The sequence below is a fragment of the Arachis ipaensis genome, chromosome B8 (assembly GCF_059453495.1).
Source record: "Arachis ipaensis isolate K30076 ecotype BB chromosome B8, ASM5945349v1, whole genome shotgun sequence".
In the NCBI taxonomy this organism is placed as follows: Eukaryota; Viridiplantae; Streptophyta; class Magnoliopsida; order Fabales; family Fabaceae; genus Arachis; species Arachis ipaensis.
Window position 1 is genome coordinate 37,387,469 of NC_142443.1, and position 12,365 is coordinate 37,399,833.

Here is a 12,365-nt window from a genome sequence, read left to right on the forward strand (position 1 = left end):
AACAGGAAGCTCATCCAATGTCCAACTTAAGGACTTTAACTAAAAGTGCTAGGTGGGAGACAACCCACTATGGTATGATCGTTCCTGTTTCCATTTTATTTCGTTTTGTTTATTTTTATATTGTTTTATTTTCATTGAACCTGGATAGTATTCGTAAGCATTTGCATTAGCATTACATACTGCATAACTGCATAATTGCATATTTAAAAAAAAGGAAGGCGTGCGACGCGATCGTATCGCTCAAGCGTTCGCGTCAGTTGCGAAAACCACCTCCCACGCGTCCATGTCATTCACGCGGCCACGTGAACTGGAAATCGGCGTAAAAATCCAATGCCCAGATATCTGAGCTGGAATCGTGCGACTGTTGTGCGTTTAGCACAAAACGGCCCACGCGTTCGCGTCCCTGACGCAAACGCGTCACTTGCAAAACATCCATCCCACGCGAAAGCGTGAGCGATGCGTTCGCGTCGCGTGGATTGCACAACACCCCAAAGGAGACAGAGAGTTACGCTGAAACGACGCTGGAATTGTGCGTTTCGTACAAATTCCAGCGACGCGGTCGTATGAGCCATGCGACCGCGTCATTCATCCTTTTTCCTATTTCATTCGATCGTGTCACTCACGCGATCGCGTCAACCCCATTCCACCCTAGCCACGCGATCGCGTGCCCCACGCGTTCGCGTGGATTCAAATTCACTAACCCCAGTGACGCAAAACCCTAACCCCCCCCCCCCCCGCGCCCACATTCTTTTTCCCCAATCCCCTCTGCTCTCTCCCCCTCCCCTGCGCCCATCACCACCACCCCAACCACCTCCATCGGCCGCACCACCGTCGACCACCCAGCCACAACCGCGACGCCACCCCCTTTCTTCCTTCCCTCTCTTTCTTCTCTTTCTCTTCTCTTCTTCCCTCCACCACCGCTGCCCCCTCCGCGACCACCACCACCACTGCGCCGTCACCGCCGCGCCTCTCACCACCATCACCCTCACCCCTTCCTTTCCCCATCCTGAACCCTCCCACCACCATTACCCCCACCCGGAACCCCCTGCCACCAAACAGCCACCAACCGCCGTGCCGACCACCCTATTCAGCCACCACACCACCGTGCCCCTCCCAGCACCACCGCAATCACACCCCCGCCATCTCTCAGTCCCCTAGCTTAATTCATACGCCTACCAGGTTCCGCCGAACGCCACCTTTCTTTCATTCATAGTTATTTGCCTATTTTTTCAGTTTATGTTTAAATTTAGGATAGTTAGAGATGTATGTTGTAATGGATTCTAGGTGGTTAGGTAGCGAGGATGTGGTTAGTGGATTTAGGCCTGATTCATTGCGCAGTTCTTGCTACTTATTTTATAATTTTCGCAATTCTACTATTGCTGTGATGTTAGTATTGTTCATATGATGTTCTTACTGTTCATGTTCATACTCCATATATGTAAGTGCAGCTTTATTTTAATTTATATGAACTATTCTGCCTGCTGTTTATTTTCCGGGAACGTCCAATTTTAGCCGGAATGCTATCCAATTCTCTGTATATTATTTTGATTTTCATTCTTGTTTTGGTTTTGGCAATTTGAATTTGGCATTCCTAAGCTTTTCCAAACCACTTCATGAATGCACCGGCCAGCATTCTCATTCCTTTCGTTTCCTGGTTAATAAATTGCACTTTTGATGATTCAATTTTACTTTTTGCTATTTCTATATCTATATGAATCATCAACAACCTGATTTCCTTGCTTGAATATGAGTTGACTATTTTTTTTTAATTGTGAAATTCTTGTTACTTGGAAACCGATTCTCAATGCCACTTACTTCAAGTTGCTTTTTAATAACTCACTGATTTCCGCTTTCTAACCTCTTTTTCAAATTTAACCACTTTTGACTTTCTAAACTTGCCTCTTTACTTTTTAACTAACTCCTTCAACTTTTTACTTCATGGCATGCTTTTGTTTTTCCTAATTAACAGGTATTTTACTTATAACATATTTTGGATTGTAATTTCTCATCTCAGCTTTTTAACTCCAAAACACTCCAAAATGCACAATTATTCAACTCATTTCATTATTCTACTGCTCCTTTGCCACTATGTGCTTATCTTGTAATTTGCCTACTTGTTTTCCTGCTTTTATTATATCCTAGATTTCTGTTTTTCAGGATGTCTGACCCTCAAAGAAAGGGAAAAGAAAAGGCAACAACTGGCAAACAGAAAAGAGGTGAATCCTCTATGTCTCTCCTAGAGCTTATGCATGATGACTCATGGCGAGAAAAGCACTTTACCCTACAGGAGAAGGCTGACCAGCTCCTCCCTGCCAATGATCCAATTAAGTTTGCAAACCGATACTGTGAGCTGAAGTATCCAGTGTATGCTGCCTCCAGAAATCTGTACCTGGAGAGGACTGGTACGCAGAATCGTGATTACACTTTAATTATGTAAAATTCATTGCTCTTTCTTTCCCTGGAAATGGCGCCAAAACATGATGCCAAGACCATGGTTCACAACTCTGTGTAACTAACCAGCAAGTGCACTGGGTCGTCCAAGTAATACCTTACGTGAGTAAGGGTCGAATCCCACGGAGATTGTCGGTATGAAGCAAGCTATGGTCACCTTGTAAATCTCAGTCAGGCGGATATCAAACAGTAATGGGTTTTCGAAAATAAATAATAGAATAGGGATAGAGGTACTTATGTAAATCATTGGTGAGAATTTCAGATAAGCGAATGGAGATGCTTTTCGTTCCTCTGAACCTCTACTTTCCTGCTATCTTCATCCAGTCAGTCTTACTCCTTTCCATGGGTGGCTTTATGTGATACATCACCATTGTCAACGGCTACTTTCGGTCATCTCTCGGAAAAATGATCCAATGCCCTGTCACGGCACGGCTAATCGTCTGGAGGCATCACCCTTGTCAATGGCTTCATCTTATCCTCTCAGTGAAAATGATCAACGCACCCTGTCACGGCACGGCTATTCATCTGTCGGTTCTCGATCATGCTGGAATAGGATTTACTATCCTTTTGCGTCTGTCACTAACGCCCTGCAATCGCAAGTTTGGAGCTCGTCACAGTCATCCAATCATTGAATCCTACTCAGAATACCACAGACAAGGTTTAGACCTTCCGGATTCTCTTGGATGCCGCCATCATTCTAGCTTACGCCACGAAGATTCTGGTTAGGAGATCTAAGAGATACTCATTTAGTCTAAGGTAGAACGGAAGTGGTTGTCAGGCACGCGTTCATAGGGAATGATGATGATTGTCACGTTCATCACATTCAGGTTGAGGAGCGAATGAATATCTTAGAAGCGAAATAAGATGAATTGAATAGAAAACAGTAGTACTTTGCATTAATCTTTGAGGAACAGCAGAGCCCCACACCTTAATCTATGGAGTGTAGAAACTCTACTGTTAAAATTACATAAGTGAAAGGTCCAGGCATGGTCGAGATGGCCAGCCCTCAAAACGTGATCAATAGATCAAAAAATAATCCAAAGATGGTAAATACAATAGTGAAATGTCCTATTTATAATAAACTAGCTACTAGGGTTTACAAGAGTAAATAATTGATGCATAAATCCACTTTCGGGGCCCACTTGGTGTGTGCTTGGACTGAGCTTTGAGTGTTGCACGTGTAGAGGTCCTTCTTGGAGTTGAACGCCAGCTTTTGTGCCAGTTTGGGCGTTCAACTCTGGTTTTGGATCCTCTTCTGGCGGTGGACACCAGAATTGGGCAGAGATCTGGCGTTGAACGCCAGTTTGAGTCGTCTATTCTTGGCCAAAGTATGGACTATTATATATTGCTGGAAAGCCCTGGATGTCTACTTTCCAACGCAATTGGAAGCGCGCCATTTCGAGTTCAGTAGCTCTAGAAAATTTACTTTGAGTGCAGGGAGGTCAGAATCCAACAGCATCAGCAGTCCCTCTTCAACCTCTGAATCTGATTTCTGCTCAAGTCCCTCAATTTCAGCCAGAAAATACCTGAAATCACAGAAAAACACACAATCTCATAGTAAAGTCCAAAAATGTGAATTTAACGTAAAAACTAATGAAAACATCCCTAAAAGTAACTAGATTCTACTAAAAACATACTAAAAACAATGCCAAAAAGCGTATAAATTATCCGCTCATCACAACACCAAACTTAAATTGTTGCTTGTCCCCAAGCAACTGAAAATCAAATAGGATAAAAAGAAGAGAATATACTATAAATTTCAAACTATCAATGAAACATAGCTTCAATCATATGAGCGGGACTTATAGCTTTTTGTTTCTTGAATAGTTTTGGCATCTCACTCTATCCATTGAGGTTCAGAATGATTGGCTTCTATAGGAACTCAGAGTTCAGATAGTGTTATTGATTCTCCTAGTTCAGTATGATGATTCTTGAACACAGCTATTTTATGAGTCTTGGCCGTGGCCCTAAGCACTTTGTTTTCCAGTATTACCACCGGATACATAAATGCCACAGACACATAATTGGGTGAACCTTTTCAGATTGTGACTCAGCTTTGCTAAAGTCCCCAATTAGAGGTGTCCAGGGTTCTTAAGCACACTCTTTTTTTTTTTTGCTTTGGACCTTGACTTTAACCGCTCAGTCTCAAGTTTTCACTTGACACCTACACGCCACAAGCACATGGTTAGGGACAGCTTGGTTTAGCCACTTAGACCAGGATTTTATTCCTTTAGGCCCTCCTATCCACTGATGCTCAAAGCCTTGGGATCCTTTTTTTTTTCCCTTGCCTTTTTGGTTTTAAGGGTTATTGGCTTTTTGCTCTTGCCTCTTGGTTTTAAGAGCTTTTGGCTTTTTCTGCTTGCTTTTCTTTCTTTTTTTTTTCGCCTATTTTTTTTTCTGCAAGCTTTGTTCTTTGCTGCTTTTTCTTGCTTCAAGAATCATTTTTATGATTTTTCATATTATCAAATAACATGTCTCCTAGTCATCATTCTTTCAAGAGCCAACATATTTAACATTCTTAAACAACAACTTCAAAAGACATATGCACTGCTCAAGCATTCATTCAGAAAACAAGAAGCATTGTCACCACATCAATATAATTAAGCTAAGTTCAAGGATAAATTCGAAACTCATGTACTTCTTGTTCTTTTGAATTAAAACATTTTTTATTTAAGAGAGGTGATGGATTCATAGGACATTCATAACTTTAAGACAAATTTACTAACTACTGATGATCATGTAATGAAGACACACACATAGATAAGCACATAACATAGAAAACGAAAAACAGAAGAAATAAGAACAAGGAATGAATCCACCTTAGTGACGGTGGCGTTTCCCTCTTGAGGAACCAATGATGTCCTTGAGCTCTTCTATGTCTCTTCCTTGTCTTTGTTGCTCCTCCCTCATTGCTTTTTGATCTTTTCTTATTTCGTGAAGCATGATAGAGTGCTCTTGATGTTCCACCCTTAGTTGTCCCATATTGGAACTCAATTCTCCTAGGGAGGTGTTGATTTGCTCCCAATAGTTTTGTGGAGGAAAGTGCATTTGAGGCATTTCCGGGATCTCATGGTGATGAGCTTCATACGCCTCTTGAGCTCCATGAATGGGCTCTCTTGCTTGCTCCATCTTTTTCTTAGTGATGGGCTTGTCCTCTTTGATGAGGATATCTCCCTCTATGTCAATCCCAGCCGAATTGCATAGGTGGCAAATGAGGTGAGGAAAGGCTAACCTTGCCATAGTGGAGGACTTGTCAGCCACCTTGTAGAGTTCTTGAGGTATAATCTCATGAACTTGCACCTCTTCTCCAATCATGATGCTATGGATCATGATGGCCCGGTCTATAGTAACTTCAGACCGGTTGCTAGTGGGAATGATTGAGCATTGAATGAATTCCAACCATCCTCTAGCTACAGGCTTGAGGTCCAATCTTCTTAGTTGAACCGGCTTGCCTTTGGAGTCAATCTTCCATTGAGCTCCTTCCACGCATATGTCCATAAGGACTTGGTCCAACCTTTGATTAAAGTTGACCCTTCTAGTGTAGGGGCGTTCATCTCCTTGCATCATGGGCAAGTTAAATGCCAACCTCACATTCTCCGGACTAAAATCTAAGTATTTCCCCCGAATCATTGTAACATAGTTCTTTGGATCCGGGTTCTTACTTTGATCATGGTTCTTGGTGATCCATGCATTAGCATAGAACTCTTGAACCATTAGGATGTCGACTTGTTGGATGGGATTTGTTAGAACTTCCCAACCTCTTCTTTGAATTTCATGTCGGATCTCTGGATACTCATTTCTTTTGAGTTTGAAAGGGACCTCAGGGATCACCTTCTTCTTGGCCACAACATCATAGAAGTGGTCTTGATGGGCTTTGGAGATGAACCTTTCCATCTCCCATGACTCAGATGTGGAAGCTTTTGTCTTCCCTTTTCCCTTTCTAGAGGATTCTCCGGTCTTAGGTGCCATCAATGGTAATGGAAAAACAAAAAGCTTATGCTTTTACCACACGAAACTTAGAATTTTGCTCGCCCTCGAGCAATAAAAGAAAGAATGGATGAAGAAGAAGAAGAAATGGAGGAGAGGGAGAGTGGGAAGTGATTTCGGCCAAGAAGGATGTAGAGGGGTGTGTTGTGTGAATTTGATGAAGAATGGAGGGCTTTATATAGGGAAGGGAGGGGGGTTTAAGGTTCAGCCATATGGGTGGGTTTGGGTGGGAAATTGGTTTTGAATTTTGAAGGTAGGTGGAGTTTATGAGGTAGGTTTATGGGGAAGAGTGGATGGATGTGAGTGGTGAAGAGGTGATGGGGAAGAGAGTTTGAGGTGATTGGTGAAGGGTTTTTGGGGAAGAGTGTTTATGGGGTTGTGTGAAAGAGAGTGGTGAGAAGAAGTGAGTGGGGGTAGGTGGGGATCCTGTGGGGTCCACAGATCCTGAGTGGATCCTGTGGGGTCCACAGATCCTGAGGTGTTCAAGGATTTACATCCCTGCACCCATTAGGCATGTAAAAATGCCTTTGCACACAACTCTGGGCGTTCAGCGCCAGGTTGGTGGCCATTTTGGGCGTTCAACGCCCATGTGTGTGCCATTTCTGGCGTTGAACGCCAGAACCATGCCTGTTCTGGCGTTCAGCGCCCAGAAGCTGCCCATTTTGGGCGTTCAGCGCCAGTACCATGCTCTGTTCTGGCGCTGAACGCCAGACAGATGCTCCTCCAGGGTGTGATTTTTCTTCTGCTGTTTTTGATTCCGTTTTCAATTTTTATATTTATTTTGTGACTCCACATGATCATGAACCTACAAAGACATATAACTAAGAAAAATATAGTTAGACAAATAAAAATTGGGTTGCCCCCCAACAAGCGCTTCTTTAATGTCAATAGCTTGACAGTGGGCTCTCATGGAGCCTCACAGATATACAGAGCATTGTTGAAACTCTCCAACACCAAACTTAGAGTTTGGATATGGGAGTTCAACACCAAACTTAGAGTTTGGTTGTGGCCTCCCAACACCAAACTTAGAGTTTGACTGTGGGGGCTTGGGTTGACTCTGCCTTGAGAGAAGCTTTTTCTGCTTCCTCTCCATGGTTGCAGAGGGAGATCCTTGAGTTTTAAACACGAGGGAGTCCTCATTCTATTGAAGGACTATTTCACCTCTGTCAACATCAATCACAGCTCTTGCTGTGGCCAGGAAAGGTCTTCCTAGGATGATGGATTCATCCTCTTCCTTTCCAGTATCCAGGACTATGAAATCAGCAGGGATGTAAATGCCTTCAACCTTTACTAACACGTCCTCTACTTGTCCATAAGCCTGTTTTCTTGAACTGTCTGCCATCTCTAATGAGATTTTAGCAGCTTGCACCCCATAGATTCCCAGTTTCTCTATTACAGAGAGGGGCATGAGGTTTATTCCTGAACCAAGGTCACACAGAGCCTTAAAGATCATGGTGCCTATGGTGCAGGGTATTATGAACTTTCCAGGATCCTGTCTTTTCTGAGGCAATGTCAGTTGATCCAGATCACTTAGTTCATTGATGAACAAGGGAGGTTCAACTTTCCAAGTATCAATGCCAAATAATTTGGCATTCAGCTTCATGATTGCACCAAGAAACTTGGCAGTTTGCTCTTCAGTAACATCCTCATTCTCTTCAGAAGAGGAATACTCATCAGAGCTCATGAAGGGCATAAGAAGGTTCAATGGAATCTCTATGGTCTCTAGATGAGCCTCAGAGTCCTTTGGTTCCCCAGAGGGAAGCTCCTTATTGATCACTGGACGTCCCAGGAGGTCTTCCTCCTTGGGATTCACGTCTTCTCCTCTCCTCACAGGTTCGGCCATGGTGCTTATGTCAATGGCCTTGCACTCTCCTTTTGGATTCTCTTCTGTATTGCTTGGGAGAGTACTAGGAGGGATTTCAGTGATCCTTTTACTCAGCTGTCCCACTTGTGCTTCCAGATTTCTAATGGAAGATCTTGTTTCATTCATGAAACTTACAGTGGCCTTAGATAGATCAGAGACTAAGTTTGTTAAATTAGAAGTATTTTGTTCAGAGTTCTCTGTCTGTTGCTGAGTGGATGATGGAAAAGGTTTATTATTGTTAAACATGTTTCTTCCACCATTATTAAAGCCTTGTTGAGGCTTTTGATCCTTCCATGAGAAATGTGGATGATTTCTCCATGATGAATTATAGGTGTTTCCATAAGGTTCACCTAAGTAATTCACCTCTGCTATTGCAGGGTTCTCAGGATCATAAGCTTCTTCTTCAGGAGAAGCCTCTTGAGTACTGTTGGATGCAGCTTGCATTCCATTCAGACTCTGAGAAATCATATTGACTTGCTGAGTCAATATTTTATTCTGAGCCAATATGGCATTCAGAGTATCAACTTCAAGAACTCCCTTCTTCATAGGCGTCCCATTACTCACAGGATTCCTCTCAGAAGTGTACATGAACTGGTTATTAGCAACCATGTCAATGAGTTCTTGAGCTTCTGCAGGCGTTTTCTTTAGGTGAATGGATCCACCTGCAGAAGTGTCCAGTGACATCTTTGATAGCTCAGATAAACCATCATAGAATATATCCAGGATGGTCCATTCTGAAAGCATGTCAGAAGGACACTTTTTGGTCAACTGTTTGTATCTTTCCCAAGCTTCATAGAGGGATTCACCTTCTTTCTGTCTAAAGGTTTGAACATCAGCTCTAAGCTTGCTCAGCTTTTGAGGAGGAAAGTACTTGGCTAAGAAAGCCGTGACCAGCTTATCCCAAGAGTTCAGGCTGTCTTTGGGTTGAGAATCCAACCATAATCTAGCTCTGTCTCTTACAGCAAAAGGGAAAAGCATGAGCCTGTAGACTTCAGGATCTACTCCATTAGTCTTAACAGTATCACATATCTACAAGAATTCAGTTAAGAACTGAAAAGGATCTTCAGATGGAAGTCCATGAAACTTGCAGTTCTGCTGCATCAGAGAAACTAATTGAGGTTTCAGCTCAAAGTTGTTTGCTCCAATGGCAGGAATGGAGATGCTTCTTCCATGTAAATTGGAATTAGGTGCAGTAAAGTCACCAAGCATCTTCCTTACATTATTATTATTTTCGGCTGCCATCTCCTCTTCCTGTTCGAAAATTTCTGAAAGGTTATCTCTGGATTGTTGTATTTTAGCTTCTCTTAGTTTCCTTTTTAGAGTCCTTTCAGGTTCTGGATCTGCTTCCACAAGAATGTTCTTATCCTTGATCCTGCTCATATGACAAAGAAGAGGGCACAGAAAAATAATAATAATAATAGAGATCCTTTATAGCACAGTATAGGGATCCCTGTGTGAGTAGAAGAAGAGGGGGAGACAAAGAATGTAATGTAATGGAAGAAACACAACTGTGAGGAGGGTTGAGATGTGAGATGAGATGTTAGTATATGAATAAATAAATAGAATAAGATGGGAGAGGGAGAATTTTCGAAAAATATTTTTGAAAAAGAGTTAGTGATTTTCGAAAATGGTTTTTGAAAAATGTTAGTATTTTTCGAAAAAATTTTAAAATCAAAAATAAAAATAAGAATAATTAGTTAATTAAAAAGAAATTTTTGAAAAAGAGGGAAGATATTTTCGAAAATTAGAGAGAGAGAGTTAGTTAAGTAGTTTTGAAAAAGTTAAGAAACAAACAAAAAGTTAGTTAGTTAGTTGAAACAAATTTTGAAAAGATAAGAAGTTAGGAGGTTAGAAAAGATATTTTGAAACCAACTTTTTGAAAAAGGTAAGATAAGAAGATATTTTAGAAATTAGTTTTGAAAAAGATTTGATTTTTAAAATCTCAATTAATGACTTGATTCATAAGAAATCACAAGATATGATTCTAGAACTTAAAGTTTGAATCTTTCTTAACAAGCAAGTAACAAACTTCAAATTTTTGAATCAAAACATTAATTGATTATGTTATTTTCGAAAATTTGATATAAAAATAAGAAAAATATTTTTGAAAAATATTTTTGGAATTTTCGAAAATAACTAAGAATTTTGAAAAAGATTTGATTTTTGAAAAAGATTTTTGAAAAAGATAAGATTTTCAAATTGAAAATTTGATTTGACTCATAAGAAACAACTTTGATTTTTTAAAAATTTTTGAAAAAGTCAACTCAATTTTCGAATTTGATGAGAGAAAAAGGGAAAGATATTTTTTTTTTTTTTGAAATTTTTTATGAAAATATGAAAATTATGCAACGCATGAAATTTTTAGATCAAAACAATGAATGCATGCAAGAATGCTATGAATGTCTAGATGAACACCAAGAACATTATGAATGTCAAGATGAACATCATAGACACAATTTTGAAAAATTTTTAATGCAAAGAAAACATGCAAGACACCAAACTTAGAATTCTTTGATGCTTAGGCACTAAGAATTCAAGAATGCATATGAAAAACACTAAACAACACAAAACAAAAAATCATCAAGATCAAACAAGAAGACTTACCAAGAACAACTTGAAGATCATGAAGAACACTATGAATGCATGAATTTTCGAAAAATGCAAGATGCACATGCAATTGACACCAAACTTATAACATGACTCAAGACTCAAACAAGAAACACAAAAAATATTTTTGATTTTTTTTTATTTTCTAATTTTTTTTTGTATTTATTTTTTTCGAAAATTATTATGAAAAAGAAAAATAAGGATTCCAAAATTTTTAATATGAATTCCAGAAATCTTGTATTCTTAGTCTAAAGCTTCAGTCCAGGAATTAGACATGGCTCACTAGCCAGCCAAGCTTTCAATGAAAGCTCCAGTCCAAAACACTAGACATGGCCAATGGCCAGCCAAGCTTCAGCAGATATGGATACTTTTCAAGTATAGAGCAACTAAGTGTGTGAGAATCTCTTCTTTTGTGATGGTAAGTTGAAACCCCAGTCCAAAAGATTAGACATGGCTTACAGCCAGCCAGGATTCAACAAATCATCTTGAAACACTAGAATTCATTCTTAAAAATTCTGAAGAAAAATATATTTTTGAAAAAAAAATTTTTTTGAAAAGAAAACAAAAAGAAAATTACCTAATCTGAGCAACAGGATGAACCGTCAGTTGTCCAAACTCAAACAATCCCCGGCAACGGCGCCAAAAACTTGGTACGCGGAATCGTGATTACACTTTAATTATGTAAAATTCATTGCTCTTTCTTTCCTTGGAAATGGTGCCAAAACATGATGCCAAGACCATGGTTCACAACTCCGTGTAACTAACCAGCAAGTGCACTGGGTCGTCCAAGTAATACCTTACGTGAGTAAGGGTCGAATCCCACAGAGATTGTCGGTATGAAGCGAGCTATGGTCACCTTGTAAATCTCAGTCAGGCGGATATCAAACAGTAATGGGTTTTCGAAAATAAATAATAGAATAGGGATAGAGGTACTTATGTAAATCATTGGTGAGAATTTCAGATAAGCGAATGGAGATGCTTTTCGTTCCTCTGAACCTCTGCTTTCCTGCTATCTTCATCCAGTCAGTCTTACTCCTTTCCATGGCTGGCTTTATGTGATACATCACCATTGTCAACGGCTACTTTCAGTCATCTCTCGGGAAAATGATCCAATGCCCTGTCACGGCACGGCTAATCGTCTGGAGGCATCACCCTTGTCAATGGCTTCATCTTATCCTCTCAGTGAAAATGATCAACGCACCCTGTCACGGCACGGCTATTCATCTGTCGGTTCTCGATCATGCTGGAATAGGATTTACTATCCTTTTGCGTCTGTCACTAACGCCCTGCAATCGCGAGTTTGGAGCTCTTCACAGTCATCCAATCATTGAATCCTACTCGGAATACCACAGACAAGGTTTAGACCTTCCGGATTCTCTTGGATGCCGCCATCATTCTAGCTTACGCCACGAAGATTCTGGTTAGGAGATCTAAGAGATACTCATTCAGTCTAAGG

At 40.5% G+C, this 12,365-nt stretch overlaps 1 non-coding gene across 1 annotated transcript; it reads left to right on the plus strand.

Annotated features, from left to right (window-relative positions):
• Positions 1–9,040: 9,040 nt before the first annotated feature.
• LOC148547719 (small nucleolar RNA R71) lies at positions 9,041–9,148 on the plus strand. The gene has a single exon (XR_015897138.1). It is a non-coding gene; the product is annotated as a small nucleolar RNA R71 (small nucleolar RNA).
• Positions 9,149–12,365: the final 3,217 nt, after the last annotated feature.